This window comes from Leptonychotes weddellii, chromosome X (genome assembly GCF_054177405.1).
Source record: "Leptonychotes weddellii isolate Sample4059 chromosome X, ASM5417740v2, whole genome shotgun sequence".
NCBI classification, from domain to species: Eukaryota; Metazoa; Chordata; class Mammalia; order Carnivora; family Phocidae; genus Leptonychotes; species Leptonychotes weddellii.
This window is the reverse complement of record NC_138385.1, coordinates 25,846,843-25,852,182: the sequence shown is the minus strand read 5'-3', so window position 1 is coordinate 25,852,182 and position 5,340 is coordinate 25,846,843. Positions and strand designations below refer to the sequence as shown.

General features: G+C 43.4%; 1 non-coding gene across 1 annotated transcript; it reads left to right on the top strand.

Annotated features, from left to right (window-relative positions):
* Positions 1–412: 412 nt before the first annotated feature.
* Positions 413–516, top strand: LOC115943652 (U6 spliceosomal RNA). Its single transcript, XR_004078237.2, has one exon. It is a non-coding gene; the product is annotated as a U6 spliceosomal RNA (small nuclear RNA).
* Positions 517–5,340: the final 4,824 nt, after the last annotated feature.

Genomic DNA, 5,340 nt, shown 5'->3' with positions numbered 1-5,340 from the left:
CATGCAAATGGGGAGAGGGGCAGAAGGAGGGGGACAAGCCGACTCCCCACTGAGTGGGGAGCCCGAGCAGCCTGAGGACCCCAAGACCATGACCTGAGCCGAAGTTAGATGCTTAACCGACTGAGCCACCCAGGTGCCCCAGCAATGAAATACTTTTAAAAACCATTTTAACCATTTATCCATCCTGGACTTTTCTTTTTTTTTTTTTTTAATTTTATTTATTTATTTGACACACAGAGAGAGAGAGAGCACAAGCAGGGGGAGCAGCAGAGGGAGAAGGAGAAGCAAGCTCCCTGCTAAGCAAGGAGCCCATCACAGGGCTCGATCCCAGGACCCTAAGATCATGACCTGAGCCAAAGGCAGACGCTTCACCAAGTGAGCCACCCACATGCCCCCAGAATCTCCATTTTAAGTGCTCGCTTTGGCAGCACATATACTGAAATTGGGAATGACTCAGAGATTAGCATGGCCTGCTCCAAGGACGACACACAAATTCATGAAGCGTTCCATATTTTTTTAAAAAAGAATCTCCATTTTAACAAAATCCTGAGGTGATGCATATGCATGGTAAATTTGAAGAGCATTGGGCTAGACTTCCCAGTATGAAAATTTCTCCTTGACAGAAAATACAGGTACCAAGTGAGAGCAGAGGAGCTCTGGTCTGTCTTTATCATTCATCACTATGTCACGGTCACTTGTATGCTTTTCTCTATTGTCGTCTTGCTCTTTTTTTTTTTAATTTCTAACTTTGTTTCTCTTTTTTTTAAGATTTTATTTATTTATTTGACATAGAGAGAGACACAGCAAGAGAGGGAACACAAGCAGGGGGAGTGGGAGAGGGAGAAGCAGACTTCCCGCGGAGCAGGGAGCCCGATGCGGGGCTCGATCCCAGGACCCTGGGACCATGACCTGAGCCGAAGGCAGATGCTTAACGACTGAGCCATCCAGGCGCCACTGTCGTCTTGCTCTTGACATAACTTACAAAAAGCTCTTTATGTTGCCCTTACTATGTGGTGTTAAGTCCTCTGGACACTGTTTATGCAGGTCTATACCAGCTTCCTGCATTTATCATTGGCCTTACATGTTCCTTTCCACATTTAACCTGCTAAGACCTGAAGGTAAGGGATGTTTCTTCATCAAGAATCTACAAGGCACAATAATTCTCTGTATAGAAAAATCTGTTGGAGTCCAGGCAACAGACCAATCAGAAGGAGTTGCTGTAGTTCTCTTTCTGCATAAACCCTCAAGTGATCCTAGATTATCAAAAGAGTCCCTAAGACTGGCCCCTGGAGGATCTTGTTATTTATTCCAGAAAAGGAGACTATTCCACACTCTCACACTGTTGGTGGGAGTGCAAGCTGGTGCAGCCACTCTGGAAAACAGTATGGAGGTTCCTCAAAAAGTTGAAAATAGAGCTACCGTATGACCCAGCAATTGCACTACTAGGTATTTACCCCAAAGATATAAGTGTAGTGATCCGAAGGGGCACATGCACCCCAATGTTTATAGCAGCAATGTCCACAATAGCCAAACTATGGAAAGAGCCCAGATGTCCATCGACAGATGAACGGATAAAGAAGATGTGGTCTCTATATAAAATGGAATATTATGCAGCCATCAAAAAAAAGAAATCTGGCCATTTGCAACGATGTGGATGGAACTAGAGGGTATTATGCTAAGTGAAATAAGTCAATCAGAGAAAGACAATTATATGATTTCACTCATATGTAGAATTTAAGAAATGAAACAGAAGAGCATAGGGAAAGGGAAGGAAAAATACAACAAGATGAAACCAGAGAGGGAGACAAACCGTGAGAGACTCTTAATCATAGGAAACAAACTGAGGGTTGCTGGAGGGGAGGGGGTGGGGAATGGGGTAACGGGGGGATGGACATTAAGGAGGGCACGTGATATAATGAGCACTGGGTGTTACATAAGACTGATGTACCTCTGAAACTAATAATACACTATATGTTAATTAATTGAATTTAAATTTTAAAAAGGATGTTAGTTGCAAGATGCTTTCTAGGGGCGCCTGGGTGGCTCAGTCGTTAAGCGTCTGCCTTCGGCTCAGGTCATGATCCCAGGGTACTGGGATCGAGCCCCCATCAGGCTCCCTGCTCGGCGGGAAGCCTGCTTCTCCCTCTCCCACTCCCCCTGCTTGTGTTCCCTCTCTCGCTGTCTCTCTCTGTCAAATAAATAAATAAAATCTTTAAAAGAAAAAAAGAAAGATGCTTTCTAAAAAAAAAAGGAGACTATTCCACCTGTTGTTCTCAGTAAGTTCTATATGTTTCTTAGTTAAGTCTCTGTGTAATAGTAAGACCACACCCCACTTTCAAGTGCCCCACCCCGGACCATTGATTTCTGGGAGCCCCACCCTATTTTCCTACACCGTTCCAGCTTCCACTTCTCCCCGTCTTCTGCTTGCAAAGCTACTTACGAAATCTGGTCGCTTTGTGTCCCGAATGAAACACCCCTGTCCACGCTAACGGTGCCTTCTATAGCTCCTCTGGAAGCTGGCAATCCCGGGGGTGCCGCAATGGCTCTGGGTTCGAAGGGTATCGTCCCCCGTTCTGTGCCGCACTCTGGCACCTGGGTTTTGAAATAGGTCTGCTTGTGTTCAGTCTCTCAAAGTCTCCCTTAGGCAGGTCCAGCAAAAAAGGACTCGATGCCATTATGATCCCCCTAGAGCTCCTCTTATCTTTTTCTAGCTCTTCTCACCACCGAAAACTCTTTTCTTCTCTCATGGGGACAAAGCAAATGACCCCACAGATACGACTGGATGCAAACAGACACTGAGGTGTGTTTGGGGGAAAGGAAGGAGGAAGAGAAGCTGTATACTTTCGTAGTGACAGGCCTCCAGGGAAGTCATTCAAAAGTGCCCAGGTAGCCCTGCATTTGGTTAATTTCCCCCACATTGAGGGAACTTCCCAGAGAGCTATTGATTGCTAATCTAATTCCTTTATGGTCAGTGAACATACTCTGTTATTTTCATCCTCTTAAATGTACTGGCACTTTCTTTATGGCCCAGCCTAGGGTTTCTCATGGCGAATGCTCCACACTTGAAAACAAAGTGCATTCTGCTGTTGCTGAGGGAGAGAGCTAACGATATCCATTAGGACAAGTTGAAGGATAGTGTCTTCATGATTAGCTATTTGCTCTACTGATTACTGAGGAAGGAGTGTTAAAGTCTGCAAGTATAATTGCGGATTTGTCTATTTCTCCTTTAAATTCTACCAGTTTTTGCTTCACATATTTTGCAGCTCTGTTATTAAGGTACACACACACTTAGAATTACACCTTCTTATGCATTGACCCTTTCATCGTTACAAAATATCCCTCTGTATCTCTGGCAATGCATCTTGTATTAAATCTACTTTATTGGATGTTAATATATATACTATATATTATATATAATCATGTTATATATAATATAAATACTATATTGAGATATGTATATAGTATATAGCTAAAATAATAGAGATTTCTTATGATTAGTGTTAGTGTAGTATATATTTTTTTAATCCTTTAACCTAAGTAACTGGGTCTCTTTTTTTTTTTTTAAAGATTTTATTTATTTATTTGAGACAGAGAGAATGAGAGAGAGAGAGACAGCACATGAGAGGGGGGAGGGTCAGAGGCAGAAGCAGGCTCCCTGCCGAGCAGGGAGCCCGATGCGGGACTCGATCCCGGGACTCCAGGATCATGACCTGAGCCGAAGGCAGTCGCTTAACCAACTGAGCCACCCAGGCGCCCCAGTAACTGGGTTTCTTAGAGGCAGTCTTTTTTTTTTTTTTTTTTTTTTTGGTCAGTCTGGCAACTTCTGCCTTTTATTTGGAGTGTTGGCTACATTTACTGCACTACATTGGTGTAGTATTTTTTTTTTTTTAAATAAGCTCTACACCCAATGTGGGGCTTGAACTCACAACCCTGAGATCAAAAGTTGTACGCTCTACCGACTGAGCCAGCCGGGCGCCCCCTTTAGCATAGTATTGACATGGTTGTTTCTAAATCCCTCTTCAAGAGGTCATACTTGCTTTGGGCACCACCAGGGAACAACATCCCTGGGCTCCCCAGTGCTGATTAGGTCGCCCTAGAGAAAGGGTCAGCCTTTCACACCAGAAGGCAATGGTTCTAGGAGTACCCCTGTTATAACTGCAAGGCGAGGAACATAGAGGAGATACTACTGCAGTATTTACCTAGGACCCACCTAGGACCATCCCCTTAAGATAGGACCATCAAAATAAATAAGTAAACAACAGTAACAAGAGCTAGCCTTTACTGAGTGTGGACTGAGGGCCAGGCAGTGTTGGAAGGGCTCCATAGGGAAAACCTCATGGAACCCTCACCACCCCTCTGTGATGTAGGGGCCATTACTGTCGATGAAGAAACAGAGCCACAGAGAGGTGAACAATGTCATCTAGGGCATGGAGTTAGGGTAGAATTTACATCTAGGTTCTTTTGACTTTGCTGCCCTAAATTTTTCTACTTTAAACTTTCTATTCTGAAAAATTTCAAACACATACAAAAGTAGAGCAATAGGGGTGCCTGGGGGGCTCAGTTGGTTAAGCGTCTGACTCTTGATTTTGGCTCAGGTCATGATCTCGGGGTCTGAAATGGATCCCTGCATTGGGCTCTGCACTTGGCCTGGAGTCTGCTTAAGATTCTCTCTCTCCCTCTCCCTCTGTCCCTCCCTACTCTCTCCCCACCCCCCTAAAAAATAGTAGAGCAAGAACCCCCATGTATTTATCCCTCAGTTTGAACAACTATCAATGCGAGGCCAATCTCATTACATACATACCCACGCTCGCTTCTCCTCCCCTGGATATTCTGAAGCAAACTCTAGATATTACATTATTTTATTCATAAATATTTCAGTATATTTCTCTAAAGGGATTTTTTAAAGCATAACCACAATATTGTTATCACACCAAAAATACTCACAGTAAAACCTCAATATCTTTTGAGTCTCTTTTAATCTATAGGTCCCTCCAGCATTTCTTCCCCGCCCCCCCCCCCGCCCCACTGAAATTTATTAATGCAGGTGTTAACTAGTTTTCCTGTAGAGTTTCCCAGTGTCCATGGATTTTGGTGATTATAGCCCAATAGTGTTTTTTAAGTAAACTGATAGTTAGATGTAGAGACTTGTGAAAATCCAGGTTTGGTTTTTTGGCAAGACAATTTCATAGGTGACAATGCTGTGTACTTTCATTAGAAGTATTTAATATCTGATTGTCTCTCTTCTTGTGATGTTCACAGACATTAGTGAATCATTGCCTAGATCCATTTTTCATCAGGGATTGCCAAATGGTGATATTCTATCATTCCTCCTTCACTCAT